Raw genomic sequence first — 21,621 nt, 5'->3', positions numbered from 1 at the left:
GTCTCAGGTGAAGTGGACCTGGCTGAGTCCTGGTCTTGTGTAGATTGGTAACTTGAGAGCTATGAGGAAATGACTTTCCCAGCCTGCGATAATTTGTCGCTTCTGTTCTCTGAGAAAACTACAGTGACAGAGTGAGTCATTTTGCCTTTGTAGCCGTCTTTTGGTCTCAGGTATAAAAAGGTGCCTTGGACTGTCTGCCTCAGGCTGTGGGATCTAGAGCTGGCTTGAAGAGCTCCCAGTAACTGCTTAGGACCTTACCACAGGCCAGGCCCTCTTTGAAACCCTTTTGGAAGCTGAACACAGGACATCTTTTTGTGGGCCTTTTTGGGAGGAGATGCTTCCATTCCCCTTTACAGCTGAGTGAGGGGACCCCAGAACCCTTGACTGTCTTACCTGATGGTGTTCAGCCAGGAAGGGGTTCAGCATCTTAAGAACTATTATGTTGTTCTTTGGAGCCCCTATGCCCAACCCCTCCCTAGTACCTAGATTATAGGACACACACTGAAGACAGATTCCCAGAGATAAGACAAGATCCTGTATGTTATGTTTGGTGCACTGTAGACATCAGAAGCTGTGTGTGTGTGTGCACGTGCACGTGCCTGTGAGTGTGTGTGTGTGTGTGCACGCGCGTGCCTGTGAGTGCTCACTCTAGCACTCCTGTACTCTCACTGCTCCATCAGGCCCCTTTGCTTCTGTTCTCTCTCCTCAGACCTCATCTTCATTGACATTGGCTTTCATCCCAGAACTCAGCCTGGCATGCAGACCTGCCCTGTAATCTTCACACCTCACAGGGCTAAATCAACAGGGGGTGGCTTTTGGGAAATGACTTGTCCCTATGAATCTGTCCTTTCCTCCCCAGCTCCCTCTAATCTTTCTTTCCATGTGCAGTTTCCAGGGCCCCGGCCGGCATTCTCTGCCTCTTTTTAAAGAAGCACCTCTCATCGTTGACCAGTGTCCGACTCCAGGGAAGGGAGGGCAGCGCTAGCCCTGGACTTACACAGAACTTACGGGAAAATGCATCACCCTGAGCGTGGGCCTGCCAAGGCACCCACCCAAGCCAGCCCTGCCCGGGTTGGATGCACTGACCGCCTTAGTCACTGGCCAGAGACACTGTGCTTGCTGGAGCCTTAGTCTACTCCACCTCTCTGATGGCTGAGTTCCTGGAAAAGCTTTACGCCATGGGACGTGGGTTTTTCCCTCCTGCCATATAAGTGGAGCTCTCATCCGCTGGGCTCTTATTCAGTTCAGGGATTGTATTGAACCTTTCAGACATGGCTTGTGAGTGTGTGTGAACACATATGCATGCATGTGCCCATATGGGCGCCCGTTTGCATGCGGAGGTTAGAGGTCTGTGTTGAGTATCTTCTGCAATCTTTCTTTCTTTTTAAAAGATTTATTCTTCAGACCTTTAATTCCAGCACTTGGGTGGCCGAGGCAAATGGATCTGTTTTATGTTCAAGGTCAGCCTTGTCTACATAGGGAGTTCCACAAAGACCCTGTCTCAAAATAAATAAATAAGTAAATAAATAAATAAAATAAAAAGCCACAAACAAAAAAAATCCCTAAAACTCAAAGATCTGTTTTTAATATTTTTAATTTTGTTTATGTATTTTGTCTGTGTGTATGAGTGCAGGTACCCACAGAAGCCAGAGACTTTGGATCCCCTGGGGCTAGAGTTCTAGGCGATCCTGGTGGCTGATGACCTGGGGTCATCTAAAAGGACAGTGAGTTCACTGGACAGCTGAGTCAGTTCTCTATCCATAAGCCCCTCCCTCGCCACTCTTTATCTTTTAGAAAAGAGTATCTTGCTGAACCTGGCTGCTCCTGTCTCCATCCTTCAACCCAGACATTATAAGCATAGACTGCCATGCCTGGCTTTTTATGTGTGTGCTGGACATTCAAACTCTCGGATCCTCATGCTTGCCTAGAAAAAACACTTTACAAACAGAACCATCTCTTCCACAAGCCCAGCTTTTTATCGGATGCTCCTACTAATCTGATCTGGTCTCCTGACTAATTGGGGTGCCAGCTCTCAGCTTGGAAGCATGAGGACTCACAGGAGAAAGTACCTGGGGTAACTGAGTCAACCCAGGGTGGCACGCTGTCCTTGTTGGCTCCTTGTACACAGGGGAAGACATGGCTCATGAGTGCACGCAACAATAGACTTTGTAGCCACAAAGCTATGCTATTGTGCCTTCTGGGGAAGCTAAGCAGGGCTTCCTAGTGAAGCTAAACTTTGAGCCTTAGACTCCAGCCTGTGAGCTCCTGTTACCTCCACGCTGTCTCCACTAATAAAGCCTGGAGTGAGCTCCAGGGGACAGATTGGGGTCACCATGCATGCACAGGGAATTTACTTAAGGAGCCCGGCAGAAAGGAACTGCTTGCCGCAGGAGGCGGAGGTGACAGGGGATAGTCACTCAGGATGAGAGGACTGGAGGTGGATTAGGAAAAGACAGACATCAATCAGCCAATGGGAGCCCGCCCTGGGAGACCTCCTTCTAGTTATCACAGCTGTTTGTCTATAAGCCGTCAGGACTTCACCCTGGCTTTCTAGTCCCTCTCCCTATACACGGGCACAGGGGAGCAACATTTTGAGGGGCTGTGGAGCCAGGATGGTTCCCACCCACTCAGCACTTAAACAGTGACTATAGTACCCCCAAAGACATGATCTCACTCCATTGAGCAATGGCTTGGGAATCTAAGCCCCACTAGGCTGAAGGGGGAACTAGAACTTCCTGAGAGAGAGGAAGTATCAACCAAGAATGGTTCTACTTTACCTTCTACCCTGTCATGCGTTCTGAAATCCCACAGGTCTCCCTTCACAGAGATTTTCACAAGGGCGTCCATGTCATTCCAAAACCTGGTATTCATCTCAGGGGTAGACCCCCAGAACCCTGGGTAGGAAACCCAGAGTAGGCCCAGTGCCTGGAGCTCATGCAGGCCTTAGATTGGGAAAAAAAAAAAAAAGTGTCACTCCAGGTGTAATGGAGAGCACGGAACCCCAGCGTGGTCTGGAGGTGGGAACTGAATGCATATTCTCAGAAGGGTACTCCAAAAGGCATTGAGCAAGAATTTGGGTATAGCTCAGTGGGAGAGCACTTACCTAGCACGCAGGAGGCCCCGGGTTCAATCCCCAGCACTGAAACAAAACTAATGAAATAGAAAGCATTTAATAGAGGAACTCAATGACAACAGCACCCACCCTGCCCTTAGCTGTCACTTCCCTCTGCTATGCATGACCCTGCCTTGCTTTTTTTCTTGGCCAAGGGCTCTCTAGAGGAATACTGTTTACCCATCACTAGTCTGGGATACACAACCCGGAAACGGTTGGACTGGCGGGTAAGCCCAAAGTGTCCCTTCTTCTTATTTTGCACTGTTCCTTAGGGAAACAAAAAAGGATCCATTTAGTGTTGCTGTAGCAAATTTATTATTATTATTGTTGTTGTTTGTTTATTTATTTTTAAGGAAGGCAGCATTTCCACCTGTGCTGCCTGGCTTGGGAGGGAGCTCAGATAAAAAACAGATTGTGGCACATGCTGTGTAAGCAGCTCAGACAAAGCAGCCCAGCCTCAGTGTGCCCAGGGAGGCCGCAAGCCTGCAGTTTCCCTGTCTCAGCAGAGAGGCAGGAACCTGTTAACCTGTCTCAGGCGCTAAGAAAAAGATCGCAGTGAGATCACGTCTGTTGAAGCCCGCTGAGTTCCTGCAGCTCCCGTGCCGTGTTTCCTTATTGCTTACTCATCAAAATGATCAACCGGGCTCAGAACTGCTTTCTTCCCCTCTTCCGGTTCCTGGGTTCCTTAAGCATGTCAGTCGATGCTTCCTTTGCAGTTTGAAAATGAAGTGGTTAATCTAAACATTCTGTCTCAGAGTGACCTGGCACACCGTAGAAGCTTATTTGGGCTGTGTCTCCATCGAGACTGTGCCTTTCTGATGGCAGGTAGGCCACTGAAGTTCAGGCTTGAGGAACCCAGAGAGGTCACGTGACTGTGTGCAGTCAGTTGTATTTGCCTCCAAGTCAGGCCTTTTAGTAATCAGACTTGCAATTTCTAGATTATTCTGTTCAGTAGCAGAGCAGCAAATCTGCATTTCCTCAATGAGTGAAGGGAAGGTCTGCCCAAAAATTGGCCTTGTGAGGTCTTTAAGACTCAACATTAATTTTTTTAAATGCAAAAATCCCCAACCAGGCTACTTCTGTTTTTTTTTTTTGTTTTTTTTTTTTTTTTAAATTTTGACAGTCTGTGCACAGACCCAGTGGGAGGCCACCACACCAGAGAGAGGTGAAACTGCTCTATAAAAACCTCCACAGCACTGTTTGCAGGGAGTGGGTGGACACGCCGACCTGTGACCAGAACACAGTCCCGAATCTTCCATTACACTTCCAGAAACCTAGCCCTTTATATGCCTGGCTGGGAGATGAATGGAAGAACAGATAAGGACAGCTGACTCTGACAGACCAGGGCCTATGGGCCAACCACTTCTCTGGAACTATTCGAGTGCTGGATCTGTGCAGGGTCAGCGGCTCAGCCCAAATGCCTCCCCAACTCTCTCCTCCCCTTTCCAGTAGGAAGTTGAAGCTCAAACTCAGAGCTGTAGACCTGGGACTGAAACCTAAAGCTCTTGAGTTGAGAGGCTTCGACCTTCTCTTTGTCTGACTTGAATAAAAAGAAAACATACAAACAAAAAACCCAAAAAGAATTCTAGGTACACACCTTTAATTCCCGCACTCAGTAGGCAGAGGCAGGTGGACTTCTATGAATGAGTATGAGGCCAGCCTGGTCTACATAAAAGTCTAGACCAATAAGGGCTACATGGTGAAACCCTTTCTCAAAAGCAAATAAATAAATTGCTTGATTAATTAACAAACGTTCTGTCATAAGCCCATATCTACATGAACTTCTAAATGTCCTCTCTCTTTTCTAGATTGGGATTTATACTTTGGCCAGAAGGGTCAAAAGCTGCTGGACACATATCTTCTCCTTCCTGTAGATTTCTGGCAGTTGGAGATGCATGTAGAAATAGGCAAGGTTTGTCAAGAAGGTTGCCTGCAAAACTGTAGAGAAAATACAAAGCCTGAAATTATAATGGCCTTGAATACGCTTAGGGGCTGGCAGCAAGACCACTGATGCATGCAGCATGAAAACAAAGCAGAAAACAGGGCATTCACTATGTCTCTGCAAGGGCTGGAAGACTTGCTTTACGGTCATGCTGACCCTCTGTTGCCTTCCTCGTGGGCTTTAGAATCTTTTCTGAGACTCATTCCTGGGAGTGTGAGGAGCCAGGTAATGCCCATATTCGAATCATCTTAGGGTTTGCTGAAACAGTATGTAATCATGCCTGGGGCTGGCTCAGGCTTCACACCCAATCTGCCTGATCTTCCTCTTCCTCTCCTCCCTCTTTCTTCCCTTTCACCTCCTCTCCCTTCTTCCTTCCTTCCTTCCTTCCTTCCTTCCTCCCTTCCTTCCTTTTCTGCAGGGTCTTTTTATGCAGTTTTGACTGTCCTGGAGTATATTATATAGATCAGGCTGACCTCAAACTTGGAGATCCTGCTATCTTTGCCTCCCAAATGCTGGGCTCAAAGGTGTACCCCATCATACCTGACAGCATGTATTTGCTTCTCTGTTGTGTTTTCCATTACTTCTCCAAGAGGGGAGTGACCTGCCTCAACAGGTAACCAAACAGGGCCAGGATACTGATGCTGGTCATGCCTCTCTCTGCGTGTCTCTCTTTCTCATATTGTTTGTTGAGCCAGAGTCTTGCTACTTAGCCAGACAGACCTTGATCCTCCTTCTTCAGGTACAGGAATACTAGTATTACAGTTAGGTACCACAATTCCCAGCTAAGGAGTAAGGATTCAGACCCCTGATGAGCATCCCAGTTCCTTCACACAGCAGTGACTGAGCTTCTGTTTCTGCCTGGGGTGTAGCTTCTTCCTGGGAATTTTCATATGCCTGGGGTTTTATATGTGTTATCTCTTTTCTCTGATGCCACCGTGGGGACAGTTCTTCTGTTTTACACTCAGAATGACTGGCACAAGATGTGCAGGAATTTATGATGCTTCCAGAATTTAGTGAGGTGGCATGGTGCTGTGTCCAGACTGAACTGTATGATGTTTTTGAACAAGTGTGGAATTGGAGTTAGTGTTTTTAAGGCAGTCATCTAGGTGTAGTGAAATCATTAGGATGGGCCCATCTGGTCTGACCAGTGTTCTTGTTAGTTGAACAGTTGAGAAACTAGAGATGCTTGAACATGAAAAAGATAGTGCAGGGACAGTGAGAAGTGCCACGTGCAGGCAGGTCAAGGGGAGAGACCCTACTGCCACCTCGGGCTTAGCATTGTGAGATCTTAGATCTCTGCTGCTGAAGCCCGGCCTCTGGTGCTATGATATGGTGCCCCGGGTCAACAATGATACTTAGTCAATATCAGTGATTAAAACCATGATCTCTATTGGAAATGTTTTTATTTCCATTGTAAGTGACATAAACAAAATCTACGAACAACAACAGGCCATTCGGCTAGGGCTCCAAGTTACTAAGCTCATTGGCTTTGGGAGCATCTCAAGCTTGGTGTTGTACCTCTGAGTCTTTATCAGCATTGTTTCTATTTGGCAGGAGTCACACTTAGTTCAAGGACACCAAAACCAGGGACTTAGGTATTTCATACAAGGACTGCATTTGAAGCCATTTCTCAGGCTGTGAATTTACTCACTGTATTTATACCATCTTCTGTCAGAGCTAGTCTGGGTGATTGATCTTGTTTATGACCACAGCATACCACAGAAATGAAAAAAAGGCATCCATCTACACCCAAACTGGAAGCCTTGCCTTTAGCGGGCAGCTTCAGGTCGAAAACTCCGCTTACCACCCTCCCAACTCCTGAAGGAGGATCCTCAGTTATACTTGTTAAGGCTGTAGGTATAGCTGTGGCTGTGCAACCTCTATTCATTGCCGTCAAAGCCCATGTCTAGACCAGCCCAGTCGTAGCACTGGGCTACGCTATGCTTGTCCTGTATATGGCTACTCTGCCTCCCATGCTGTGATGGTGAGAGAAGGCATTGTAGCATAGTGAGGACGTCACCACCACTTCATGTTCTCTGTCAAAAAGGGAAAACTCTGCCCTGCGGGTCATTTCTTAACAAAACCTCTGCAAAAGATGAAAACAGGTCTACCCACACAATGCAGGGATGAGGGAGCAGCAAACAGATAACCCTTGTGGTACAAACCCCCTTCTCTCTCTTGGTTTTCAGAGGTCTCTTTTATAGACCAGGGCTCCCATGTGTCTATTCTATAGGAAAAGAGATTATGACTCCGGCAATGATGCATCCCATAACCCATTATTCCCCTCTGCAGGTGAGGGAGGGTGTGCCCTGACTCCTGTGACTCTGCCAGGTGTTCCTGTGACTGGAAGTTTGCACACACAGGTGCACTCCCAGGCAGCTTCCCCGAGACTTTCAGGAAAGTGGGGCATGGAGCAATCCCCAGGTGCTCTGCTGTTCCTGCTTCCTCAGGCTGAAACCTCAGGGCAGGGGACAGCTTGTGCAACCTAAGGACAGATGCATTCTCAGGTCTTGGCCCTGGTGTCTAATTTCCTGGCACCAAAGTTCCAGCTGCCTGGCCAAAGCTGAGTGTCCCAAACAGAAGCAAGGCCACATGTAAACCGGAGTGGCTGGGAGTGTATGGGGGTACGTACATGCAAAGTACCACATGGGGACACAGAGTGGCGTGACGGTCAGCTGATCTGAGTGAGGGTCATGGGGGCTGTAATTTGTGTAAATATAATCATTTAGTACCTTTGCTTACCAACCTTAAGGAGCTTCCTGCTTTCTGCTTTGTTTGATGCAGGCTTTGGGGAAGGCACAATTTTTCCACACTGACAAGCCTGGGGCTCTGCATAGGGAATTAAGATACAGACCAAGGATGATGACCAAAGGCCTGAGGACCCCAATCGCAAAGTGCAAAGTATCCTTGGACTTTCGGGATGGTGAGCGCATGTCTTTGTAGTCACGTGTATCTCGTTTCCCTGGTAGGAACACCAATTAGCTAGCAGGTGTGGGTACCATGGAGCCGCGCTCAGACTTAAGCACCTTATGCCATCCTCATGACTCACTCCGAGTTGGGTACCATGGAAACAGGCTCTTGGAGGGCATCAGTGAATACTCTGGGGCTGCATAGCTTGCGTAACGTGGCAGAGAACAGAATGTAGCACGTGGCCAGCATTCTCGTGGTATTCCCTTCCCACATATACTTTCAAGGCCGAAGATTGGGAGGAGTAAGGTGAAGTGAGCGAGCCTAGGCCTGGGTGTCTCTCTGGGCTCTGAAGGAGGAGGGAAATAGAGGAGATGTACATATCCACGTGAGCACATCTATCCATGGCAATCAGTGATCCTGCAGACTGTCTCTGACTGCTTGCTCCCCTCCTGGCATTTTCAGCCCCGTTCATGCGTGAAGTGGGTGTTTATGAAGCCACTCCTGAACCTCAGTTCTACGCTCAAGGCACACGGCCCTGAAGGTGCCAGGACTTTCTCTCAGAGAAGCCCTTGGTACCATAAACCCCTCAGGGAAGGAGGCAGGAAGTGCCACTTTGACTTCCATACATGTCTGTTAAGCTGCTTGACACTTGGAGGGAAATGATAGGATGGGAGGACTTTTGTCTGTGCTTGGGCCATCTTGTCAAGCCCTGGCAGCCCCCGCTCAGCCTCCAGAGAAGATTCCCCACTGAGTTTATTTCCAGGCCAGGAATGGCTTTCACCACACTGTGCCACACGCTTGCCTCTGTGAGCTCCTGCTGGCTCCTATCCTCCCCCACACGCCTGAGTAGTTCTCAGAATGCTCTCCTGTGTTCTGCAGTGTGCGCCTTGCAGGACAGGGTGCTTCCTGGAAATCTTCCTCATTCTTTCCTGATCCGCAGCTCTGCTTTCACTACGAGGAATCCTTATAGGCAGACATTCTGGCGTCCTCTCTCTTGTCCATCTCAAACCTAATTGCTGCAGTTCGCGAGTTGGAGGAGCCTGATTCCATGAAAGGGGGCCGTATTTGTCCCGAGGCCTCAGCTGAAGAGCAGTAGCCAAGGCTCCAGCCTCTGGTGGCCAGGCTTCTATGGCCCTTCTGGTCTTCTGCCTCCTGGAGGGCTACAGATAGGAGACACCCTTCCTGGAAAGACAACAGCTTGGGGACACTACAGATAAGGCCAGGCGGGTGTGCCTGGTCGGCCCCAGAATAAAAGGCTTACCAGGAGAGGTTTCTTAGGATTCCACCTTCCTTGAGGTGGGTCCTGCCGATAAAGATGCCTTTGAAGTTCCGTTGGTGGTAGATAGGATCTCTGTGGCAGAGCCTGTCACAGGGAGCCTTCTGGATGGCTGTCCCCAGATAGCCAGATCAGCAGGCCGAAGATAGAGAGAAAGACTTATCTGGAAGGGCCTCTGCAGGACTGGCTTTGAGGTACTTCCTTCCTGTCAGCCCATTTCTGGAGTCATTCTCTTCTCTGCAGATGCAGAAACTGAGGCATAGGTCACCATTAGAAAGTCCAGACGAGAGCGTTGATGTTTGTAGTGAATGTGGGTTCCACACTGTGGACGTTCAGTACATACTAAAGCTGATGAACACAAGCATTGTACCACATTTTGGGAGCCCAGGAATAGATCCCATACCCTTTCCCAGAGAAAATTCTGGGTCTCCTGCCTGGAAAGAGCTTAGATGGCCATCGCGGGCAAGGTGTGCTGGGGAACAGGGAAGCACGCAGCAGAACCTGCAGCTGGACTTGAGGGGCTAAGAAAGAGGTAGAAGGAAGGCAGAGCAAAGCGAGCAGGAACCAGACTCTGGTGGAGCCATTTGCATTTTGGCTGAGGGCAGAGAGTCATAAGGATTTTAAGTCAAGGCAGAGAAGGAAGAGAGTGGCCTCTTCCAAACCTGAGACTCTGCATTCCGGGGACAACATTGAGAAGGATGAAAGGTGGCCGTGAAGGCGAAAGTGAAGGTGTAATTTTGTAGTAGAGCACACAGTCCTGGTTTGATCCCTGAAGAAACACACACGTGAAGGGGTTTGGGGGTGATCTGGGGGGCATCTGGAGGGGCTGGAGGAGGAGGACCTATCCTGGGACAGACATGGGTGAATTGGAAATCCCTGACACAGAGATTCCACACAGTGCCTTCAGACATCATTACTTTCATTCCAGAGGCTGGGGTACTCACTGGCATAGGTGGCCAGCCTTTGAGAGTTCCAGCGTGCCCCTTTGTTCCTGCCCTAGAAATGACGTCCTCCACAGGTTCTAGAAGAGCGTCCTTGGAGGGGGCGAGGTCTGGAAATCTTTAGGGTAAGCTGTGCTTGTTCCTCGAGACTGCATATGGGGCTGGTTGCAGGCGGGATTCTTTTTTTGTAGGAAGGACTGTTCTCCTACTGTTGATAAACGCACAGGCAGAAACAGGGAAGGGTCTTCTCCTGAATAGAAAGCTGGACCTGAGGGCCTCTCACAGAAGGAAACCCATCCATGATTCGGCCTGTGGAGTGGAGGCAAGGTTTAGCTGCTAGTGTCTTGAAGAGAACAGATGAGGACAGGATCTTGGGATTAGACCTGCAAACATTAGTTCTTGGACTGCTGAGTTTCCCAGATCCTGGCCTCAGTCCCAGTACTGGGCACAAAGGGGTTAGGTCAGCCCTGAGGAGGGTGTGAGCTTCACTGTGTGCATTCCACACAGAACCCCAAAGTCTGCTCCTGTTGAAGCAGCTGTCACGAGGCTCAGGCATCTGCATAGGCACTCTGGGAAGAGTGTCCTCCATGTCCCCACGCTCAGATGGAGGTACCTCCTAAGGGCAGCACAATGGTAGCACCTCCCTTCCTTTAAAGATGGAAAGGTAGAAAATTCTAAGTTCTCCACTATTCCTTCCATCCCAGCTTTATCTATGAAGATGGGAGATAAGTTCAGGGTAGTTCTCAATTGCCCCAAGGCTACAAAGCTGCCTTATTGTAAAGTAGACAGGAAAAGTCTGCCTTTCCCTGGCCCTCAAAATGCAAAGTTATTGGTATAGTAAGGTCCAAGTATTCTAGAAGGGATCAAAAGGAAAAGCAAAGAGCAGTTTCTCAGCTCCCTTACAGTATGACCCGTCTTGCCACTTCCACCAGCATGGAGATCAGAACGCTAGCAGGCCTCCTGCTTTAGAAGTAAAGTTTTATTAGGATACAACCATTCCCATTCTGTATTTTGTCTATGTTGATTTGTTGCTTCAAGGGCAGATTCTAGTCATGGCAGCAAGCTTGTGTCCTATAGGGACAGAAGGAAAGGCCAGCCCTGTTGTAACTGCAGTTAAGACTCTAAGACTGAGTTCTTCTTTGTAGAGCATCAAGTACTTTGTAGGCTATTTCACGTTTATTATGATCGCCTTGAATTTCAGACTGGGATGGTAAGACGGTGAGTTGCCACTCACCCAGGCCTCCCTTCTCCCACAGGCTAAGTTTACCCTGCATTTCTTCCCTCCATCCCTCCCTTCTTCCCTTCCTCCTTTCCTCCCTCCCTCCCTTCCTCCCTCCCTCCCTTCCTTCCTTCCTTTCATTTTTCCCATTGCCCAAAAGCAGCTTCTTTATTAACCAAAGACAATAAAACATATTCATAGCATACAGAGGGGAATCCCACATCAGTCTACCCTTGGACTTCTACTCAGAGGCTGAGAAACCAGGATCATGAGTACAAATGTCTCCCAGACTGTTTACTGGAGTCCAACCTCGGCTGGATAACAAACCACATCTTAAGGGAATTTGTCAAAATATCAAAAACGAAATGAAAACAACAACCCCCCACCCTTTCCCTGCCAACCTTACTTGAAAAGAATGACCACACATTGCCTGATATTTAAAGGAACCACGGGCTGTTGAGACGGTGGGCATCCCACTTAGCACGTGGCAGCAGAAAGTACCCATCTCTAAGTGAAGTATGGCCCATCTAGTTAGTCAACTTCAATTTGTGGTCCTTATATTCCTTCTGTGGTCCTTGTTCATCTTCGATTACCCTGCACTGCTACGCCACTGCCGCAGCCAGACACAGCAGCTCCAGCCCACCCACCCTGCTTGGCTAGGTTTTCCTGTAGATGTCATTGTTTGGGGACTGCTGGGTGAGCCTTAGGGTTTGGAGAGCGTGGAACATGTCTCTACCCTTGGAATATCTGCAGCCTCTGCCTGGCCTGCTATATAAGTTACTTATATAAGTTACTTACTTTATGTTTTATATTGTATTACTGTGACAGCACACCCACCAAAAGCGAAGCACAGCAGGAAGGGTTTCTCTGGCTCGCCATGGGGAAGAAAGCATGATGGCAGGACCACAAGGCAGCTGGTCGCGCTGTATGTGTGACGAATACTGGTCCTCTTTATCCTATTCATTTAGTCCAGAATTCTGGCCTGCAGCCTGGTTCTGCTCATATTAGGGTGGGTCTTCCCCACCTCACTTAACCCAGTCTTAGAGACTCTCCCACAGCCCTTCTGGAGGCTTGTCTCCTAGGAGATCTAGATCCTGTTATATCAGCAATCGATATGAACCATTATTTCTGGCATCCAGCAGGATTTCAGTAGTGCTTTATGACTGGGAGAAGGATTCTAGCAAAGGAGAAAGTTGGGAGTCTTCGTGGTTGAATACAAGAGCCCAACTTCTGGAAACCATGCTAGCCTGCTTTGTGACCTTGGACAGGGAGCTGACTTTCTCTCTGTGCCTTCAATTTCCTCATGTGAAAAGTGGGGTAAACCTAGCACTGATAATACCGTGAGAGATACAGGCATGGCAGTGGGTCACGTGCAGGAAAGATTCTTGACACGTTGCCAGATTGACAAGAAACAGGCTATTACAGGCTCAGGGGCATTTGCGGCAGACTCCCTAGAGACAGAGGAGGAAAGAAGAAGCAGTGTGATTCTTTGATAGTCTTGACAAAGGAAATTCCCAGCAGGTGAGGGTGTTAGAGATGGAATAGCCAGCCTCCCCTCACCTCTTCTGCTCCTGAGAGAGCCAGTCTCCAAGCGGTTATCCTCTGTGGAATGTTGGGAGAGGCACGTTCTCTTCTGCTGATTCCTCAGCAGCTGCCACAGCAGCACCCAGCATGGCAGTGGCTCCAGCCAGACTTGGAAGCTTCACGATGGGGCGCCAAGTTCTATCATTGTCACCCCCCCCACCCCAACACTGGTCAGGTGCTTCCTTTGTCCTTTGTTGGGAAGTTACTTCCTCTGGCCAGCTCTGCTACTTTGGGAGAAGTCACTGAACTGAATAGGAGAGCAGGAGCCAGGGAACCCCTTGCCACTCGCCAGTTACCCACAGAGCGCTCTGCCTCTGTCCAAAAGCAGCTATTGAACTGTGGCCTAAACAAATTAAGGAGGACTCCTGCCTGCCTCCTGCTCTCTTGGCCCTGGAGATTTGGAGAGAAAGCCCTGTTGTTTTGTACGATTTGAAGCTGCCCAGTCCAGCCACACGGTTTAATCAGCCTTGAAATGGACCTTTATCAGGGTATCAGCCTGAGAATCAGATACCTGTCTGTGAGGAAGGCCAAGAAGCTGTTGCCTCTGGAAGGCCCAAGGTGACTTTGATGTCAGAAGGGTGGAGCACTTGCCTGTGTGTCTGCCCTTGCTGTACCTGTCTTTCCTCTATGTTATATGTGCATGGTCTGGAAAAGTCTGGATGAAAAAAATCAGGCCCTCCAAGAGACCTGAGACGGGAGAGTGGTAGGGAAAGCTACCAAAGAGGGAGAAGGCTCCAGCATAGTGCTGGCCTCTATGTTTACCCCCTCCACATTCCAGGAGAAAAGGTTCCAGACGGTCCCCATTTATGGATGTGAAAACAGTAGAGGTTTATGAGATAAATTGAATACGTCCGTAGGCTCAGAACTATTCTGCTTAGAGGTAGGACAGGAGTTAGGCGCAGGTGGAAAGTGCTTACCCCTGGCTTGGTTGTCTGCCTGGAGTTTGTGCAGATGACAGTCTTCTGGGATTCTAGCAAGAGCTGGAATTCCACTTGAGCCCCACCTCATAGGAAACCGAAATTCTCTACGCTCTTCAGCACCCCGGCAAAGGCCAGTCTTAGTTACCTTTCTGAAAACGGCTTCGCTTTGCGCAGGTCAGTGTGGAATAGAGATTTTCTGCAAACATTTGTGAGACTCAGTTAACATTTGATTACATACAGGGTTGGCTTTTTCTACAACCATTTGAATAGTGTGGGAAGGAAGGAGAGGCCTGGACCTCTCAAAGCTGAGGCTGTCAGAGACCGTTAGTGTCTCTGAGCACGGCAGGGCTCAGCAGGCTGACAGGGCCCATAGACGTCTCCTTTCTCACCCACATTCAGCTTTCTCTCTCTAGAGACCACTTTCCTGGCTCTGTGTGGAGGCTGGAGGACAACCTAGTTGTCATCTTGGGGAAAGCCATCAATTTCTTTGAGGCAGGATCTCTCATCGGTCTGAAGCTCACCAGTTCTGTTAGACTGGCTGGCCAGGGAACCCATACGATGCCCCAGTCTCTGCCTCCCTGGGGTAGGGGTTATATGTTCGCAGCACCATGCCCCGCAAGATGACTTTCTTTGACTTGCTCTTGGATGCTTTCTGAATTTGTCCATTTCTGGTATCCTGATGTTGCCAAGGCTCTGCGGTTGAGTCTCACATCGTATTCATATATTTTTAAAAATTTATTCCATTCTTTTAGGCATATGAGTGTTTTTGCCTACATGTATGTCTGTGTACCACGTGTGCCTGGTGCTTGTCTAGGTTAGAAGAGGTCATCCGATCCCCTGGGACTGGAGGCATAGATGGCTGTGAGCCAGTGCGTCAATGGTGAAAATCAAACCCAGGTCGCCTGTAAGAGCAACACACGGTTGGGTCAGAACCACTAAGCCAGCTCTCTAGCTCATCTTTTTTGTGTTTTTGAGATTTTTAGCAGTAAAGTATTGTCACTGCCGCCATCACCACCGTCGTCGTCGTCGTCATCATCATCATCATCATCATCATCATCATCATCATCATCATTTATTGAGTCAACAGTGTTGGCAAAGGCATCACCCTCCAAAGAAAGAAAAATGCTGGGAAAAGGAACTCCATAGCCACCCCTCTGGGCTAACTGGGTTATTTCAAATATCCACTGTGTTCCTTCCACACCTAATTAATAGTTTAATATAGGTACGGTGGTAGAGAATCGTTTGTGGTGTGTTCTGCATCTGGTAACGTTTGTATCTTAAACTCTGCTTATTCGCCTTAAAGCGTTTTGCAAATACTCATGGCTATCCGTGTGTTGCGGTTGGTTACACTGATAGATATATTTAAAATCAGTTGACAATCAAGGGACATCAATTGGCTCTTAGACCCCAGGGGACTGTGCACATCTTTGCATGTAACTTTTCTCTTCTTGGAAACCATTTGAGCACATTCTCAGTAGAAAGCTTATTGAGTCAAAGGTCACTGTTTTATGACTCTTGACCCATATTGCCAAATTGCTTTCGAATCGAACTGTTTACACTGCCTCTGTTAATAGGCGGACATGCCAGTTTTGCCACTTGTTCACGCCGACTATTATTAGCTTTTTTAAAAATGTAGTTTAATAGGCGTAAGATGGTCTCTTTTTAATTTGTATATATTTTTATCTAGAGAGGAGCTACTCTCCCCACCCCCCATCTGCTTGTTTACCAACTCTCTTTGGGAATGCTGACGCTGGCTGCTTCCAGAAACAAGTTCATTATTTTCCATGTGAATCCTTCCAGGCAAGCCAATGGCAACGCAGCCTTGACTTCAAGCGCATGAACTTCAACACTGAGCCTTCACGTATTTTTTTTTTTTTTTGGACGGATTTCAGGAGCTTAAAGGCCAGGACCAAAACAGCCTACTCCTATTGAGAGTTCTGCGTGAGGTCTTCCAACTGGCCCTCAGTCTCGGTGACTTTCAACTTAGCGCTTGATTCCTTTCTTTCTGCTCCCTGCTTCATCTGACGAGCAAGACAGAATTTTTCTGCAGAAAATCTTTAAGATACACCTCCTCCACTATTTCTGGTTTTCTTACTTTGGGAGAGAGAGGGGTGTGTCTCATGTCTTCCTGTTAAGCCTCTCTTTCTCTTTTTTTTTAATTTGAGCATCTGTTTGCGTTTCTAGACAGCTTTCTTTGATTTTTTTTCTCTCACTGTTTCACCCACAACATCCTGTGGGCTAGAAGCTTCTTCAGCACCTCGTCTCTGCTCTCTCTGCCCTGAAGCAACCTGGAGCACCCTTGCCTCTCTAGCTAGAGTCCCTGTCACAGAAGGAAGGCCCACACTAGTTGAAAGTAGCCCAGATAGCATTTCCGGACCTCTGTTGCCCCACAGGAAGAGTGGAGCCTGCCTGGGTGGTGTAGCGATGCCTGCATTCACCTGACTGGACTTGAGAGGAACTGGAATTTCAGCTAAGATTTGCAGTTTTCCTCGGGTACTATTATGGCTAGTCCTTAGCTGCAAAACATCTCTCTTTGGATTCCTCATGAGTGCTTTTTCTTGGATTCACTCCTGGGCTTCAGCATTTATGCCTTTGTTTTACTTTGTTTGAGGGAGAGTCTCAGGAACTGTACCCAAGGCTTTCCTTGAGCTGCTGATCCTCCTGCCTCCACCCCTCTAGCATTATGCATGCTTTTCACTTGAGATGTATATTACACACATGTGTATTCCTTCATGGTGAACCAATGGCAGTGCGACCTTGATTTCAAACGTGTGAACTTCAACATTGAGCCTTTGTGTGAAATGGTGTTTTTTTTTTTTTTTGACTGATGGTGATTGAAAAGACACATGAAAATCAAGAGGGACTTAGGGATCACTGCATAGTATAAGTCCTACCGTGATCACATGACATCTGTAGTGCATGCTCAAATCTGCCCTGCACACACTCCTTCGGTCTCATTTTTCTCTGCCATAGGAGCTAAAGTAGCTTCTTTCTTTGTAACCAGCGATCATGTGGTGAAGGCCAAGCTGGAGGCTGAGTGGCTCCAATGAGTGATTGCTCGCGGAGTGATCTCTTCTGTGATGAGAGGCATGCCTGGCTTCCTTCCTTCCTTGCCTGGGCTGATTCATAGGTTGATAGTTGACCCAGGGTCACTGAGAGCATTTGCATTTTCTAGAACCCATTTTCATCCTTTTTCCTCTCTTTCCTTCCTCATTTCCCCCACCCCACCCCAGTGTGTGTGTGTGTGTGTGTGTGTGTGTGTGTGTGTGTGTGTATTAGGGTGTCATAAAACTACTTAGAGGAGGCTGTTTGTGGGGCACAGGTTAGAACGCACAAAGCAGCTTTGGAAACAAAACAAAAAACAAAACAAAACCTGCCAGTAAGTTCTTATCTGTGTTGCTTAGACATGTGAACCTGGGCTGGATTCCCCCTTCACCGCAGCGCAGCCCTGGTAATGTGAGTCTAGGAGATTCTGTTCTTAGGGGAGCAGTTTGTTGGGGTTCCCTCTCCCTCTGCTGTGGATTAGACCCTGCACTTTGCATCCTTTGTGCTCTGTTCAGAGGGCTTTAAGGATGAAGACCTAAAGAACTTTCTTTGTATGGCGAAATCCTCATTGCCTGGAGTGTGAGTCTTTTCTCTAGGGCTTAGGCTTCCATAGGCCAAGGCTGACCTGTGGCTTCAGCTTCATCTTCTTTCCCCTGCCAAGTGAGTGTTCATGATATCCTAGCTTTCGTGAATCTTTTTTTTTCAAATATTTATTTATTTATTTATTATGTATACAATATTCTGTCTGTGTGTATGTCTGCAGGCCAGAAGAGGGCACCAGACCTCACTACAGATGGTTGTGAGCCACCATGTGGTTGCCGGGAATTGAACTCAGGACTCTTGGAAGAACAGACAATGCTCTTAACCACTGAGCCATCTCTGCAGCCCCTTCGTGAATCTTTAGTCAAAGGGAGGATGACCATTTGAAGTTCATGCTTTCCTAAAGCCCTCGGCCCTCTGATAGAAATGTAGGCCTTATCCACACAACTTATCTGGCCAAATGAAGGATGCTTTGGTTACAATGAGATGCTGCCCCATGCTTGCTTCATCTGCCTTGAATCTCCAGGAAAACCTCATGGAGAGTATGCGGACCCCTAGGGATTTGTGGCATATGATTGGAAAATGCAGCAGGAGAGACCTGTGACCTGGTGACCCGGGGTTCGTCCTTCCTTCCTTCCTTCCTTCCTTCCTTCCTTCCTTCCTTCCTTCCTTCCTGTTATTTGAAACAGAGTTTCTCTGTGTAGCCTTGACTGTCCCAGAACTCTCTCTGTGGACCAGGCTGGCCTCAAACTCACACATCTGCTTCTGCATCCCAACTGCTGGGATTAAAAGGCATGTGCCACCACCACCTGGCATGACCTGGGTGGCATCTTAATGACACTGGTGTCCACTTACCGCATCACGTGTAAGGCGATTACCGTGCACACAGATTCCTCTACGTTCCGTCCCTACAAACAATTTAAGGCACCTGAGTCCTTGCCCCGTGTTGCTGAGAAGCCCCAGGCTCAGAGAGGTGCACTCTGCTCTGTGCACCTGATGTCACACAGGAAGGAAGTAGTGAGGACTCTGCTGAAAGTCGGAGCTGCACTGCCTCCCCGCGACATGTGTCACCTGCTACCTAACACTGACATCAAAGTTTGCCCTGGACTTTGGTTCTTTGAGCTCTCATCCCTGCCTGCCACCTCTAGTGGCCCCAGCATTTGGCTGTTAAGGTACGTTCAGTGCAGGGACATGCAATAATAAGCCAAAGGCGGCAGTGTATTCTGGAATACCCTGTACTTTTTAGCTCCGTGACATCACCTGTTTCATAATGGCCTCAAGCAAACACCGCTCTTTTCTCACTGTCCTCCCCCACTCTTGTTTGCCCAAATCCCCAGCTTCTCACCGTTTCCCTTTCTCAACAGCTCCAAAGTGTCATCCTCAGAAAGGAGGTCACTCAGAGAGTCTGGGGTCTTGACGATCCATACCTTTTCAGCAGGGAGACTGAGGTCAGGGTCTGGATTTTCCCAAGGCTGGTCCTGCTCCTATAGTAGCTCTCTTCTCAGAATAAAGGCTCATGGTTACTCCCTCCCAAAGCCCCATCTGCTTCAGGACCATGGAAACCTAGGTACCCAAAGCAACAGTGGATGGCTCAAGGGGTGGCTTTGTCATCGCCTTCATTCTAGGAGCTTGATCGTTTCCTCTCACTGTAGGATCAAGTCTCCAAAGCGGAGTGATCTGCGGATTGGCTTCTGTGAGCTGTCCACATGGACCGCAGGAGCATCACGGTTTGCATTCTTAGTAACGGAGGCTATGGGTCTGAAATGCTGCCAATCTTTGCATTTTTAGACAGTCACGTGAAGCCAGTGTTTTGGTTCACAGGCTAGGCTTCCCACAGGTCAGGGAACCCTGATTGCTCTTCGAGCAGATGAGGGGGGGGGACTTGATCGGGGGAGGGGGAGGGAAATGGGAAGCGGTTGTGGGGACGAGGCAGAAATCCTTAATAAATAAATAAATTTAAAAAATAAAAGAAAAAAAAAAAAGAAAGGACCAAGATGACTAATACAAATGCCTTATACATCTTCCTCTATTCTTCCCCTTCTTTCAAGCCATATAAATCATAGTTGCCTCTTCCAGGAAGTTTTCCATGAGTATTTTAGTTGTTATCTTCACCGTTTAAGCATTACACAGCCAGATGTCCACTAAGCATCATGCATCAAGTATCAGATCATCCTGGCCAGGCATCTAAGCTATAGCAGGTATATAGCAGATATGAGTCCCCTGCATGTCATTACAATTATTCATCTGTCCATCCTGTCATCATCTAATCACACAGGGCAAGTTTTGCTTTTGTTTTCTTTTGAATTGGGCACGCGGGGAACAAAGGCGGACCATGTGGGTCTCTAATGGCCTAGGAGTTACACACACACTTAAATAAACAAGCGTTTGCACACTTCTCCTAGCTCCTGCTCACTGATGGTAGTTTTGCACCTTGAATCCTGAACCCTTGTTGAGGTCTTGCTCCCCCACCTAGGAATGGACGCCTACCCTACTGGGCTTAGAGCCTTTATTTGGTGGCAGAGGGCCTTGAGCACCCATCATTAATTTTTTTAAAAAAACAAACCAGCATTAAAAACCCTGGTTGGCCTGTAACTTGCTGTATAACCCAGGCTGGCCTGAACCTCTTAGTTTCTTACCTCATCCTTCTGAGTATCTGGCTCATAAGAACCTTTCTCCTGTATGCAGAAATTCTTCAGAGGCAGATTTGAGTGTGTAGATTAATAAGCAGGATGCTTATTCTGGGGCACATTAGGATCAACAATGGCAAAATTCAAGGAAGGAATCAGGATTGGAGGGAGAGATCAAGGTGTTGGCGGCGATAGAACAAAGCACAGCCTCGGAGCAGGGCACAGACCTGACGAGAATGCTCCTTGATAACTGTCCTGAATTGTGATGGCATGTGACTCTGTGGCCTTGCCTGGAAGGGTACTTGAGTTTGTCCAAGGATTCTTTATTCAGCTAAAGCTGTCTTCAAAGAAGCTGATAGCTCAGTGTCAACTAACTGCTTGGATGGATGGATGGATGGATGGATGGATGCATGCATGGGTGCATGAATGATACTTAACACATAAAAAGCATCCAGGATTTGGGGAAATATACTCATCTAAGCTTTATGGAAACACAGCGTGTAATTCATTCAGCAGGTGCTTACTTTTTGGGCAATGATGTACTGAACTCCTTATACGTGTCACGCATCATGGCTGCTCCTAGGAGGTCTATAATCAAGGTTTTTGTGGTTCAACATTGACTTCCTGGAAAAGTCAGCCTTTAGTTCAGAGATGTGATTTCCTGGACCATGTTCTCTGATCCAGCACTGGACTCAGTGTTTCCTTGGCCATCTAGGGGACAATTTCTTGAGATGAGGTGTAAATGGGTAGGTGAGGTCTCTCCGGGGTGGGAATCTCCATCATGACCCACCTGATGGTGCACCTGTGCACCATGGGGAACTCCCTGCTAAACTTACATTGACTGTTGTTTGACTTCCCAGTAGCCTGGAACTTCCCCCAGGGGTCCCATTGGCTAGGTGACTTTCCATCACTCGAGTGAGTGGAGGATGGAGCTGAATGGAAATAGTCTACACACTTTCTTCTGTGAGTCACCAAAAACTACAGCCTAGTGTGTGTGCCGCTGCTTGACTTACTTTTCCTGTATGTAAATGAGCTGTCATTATTACAGTTCAGTAGGCAGAGAGCCTACAGAGTGAATATGAGATCACTGACGTTTCCATGTGAAAAAGTCATAGAGAGAGCCGGGGTCTGTCTTCCTTTGTGAGAGCCCCGATGGGGAGTGCTTGGACCTGTGACTCTTTGGGAAGTGTTTTGTGGGTACGCTGTGCCCCATTTTCTAGCTCTTGCCTTTGCCCAGACATAGCAGGAAGTAGCCCATGTCTAGTGCGGGGTGGGTTGTTTTTATCTGTACAAGTCACCCAGGTGATCGGAAAAGCTTTACGGGAAAGCAATGGCTTTGATGTTCTGGGTGACAAGCCTCAAGTGTGATGGCAGGAAGGGAGGGTTTGAGGTTGGAGAAATGAAACGACTTGGTCGTGACTTCATCATTTAACACCCGTACGGTAGGAAGGTGCTTACAAAGGAAAGGTGAATGCAAGTGTAGGTATGAAAAGGAAAGTTTGAGG

At 48.0% G+C, this 21,621-nt stretch overlaps 1 long non-coding RNA gene across 3 annotated transcripts in view; it reads left to right on the top strand.

The window, feature by feature from the left end:
- The window catches only part of LOC121461026, a 206,495-nt gene that overhangs the window by 109,197 nt on the left and 75,677 nt on the right, over nucleotides 1-21,621 (top strand). The window lies entirely within an intron of this gene.

This window comes from Microtus oregoni, unplaced genomic scaffold (assembly GCF_018167655.1).
Source record: "Microtus oregoni isolate MIOR12 unplaced genomic scaffold, Mior012 000022F_ref0000154, whole genome shotgun sequence".
Taxonomy (NCBI): domain Eukaryota; kingdom Metazoa; phylum Chordata; class Mammalia; order Rodentia; family Cricetidae; genus Microtus; species Microtus oregoni.
Note: the sequence above shows the minus strand (reverse complement) of the source record. Positions and strands in the feature narration are given on the sequence as shown.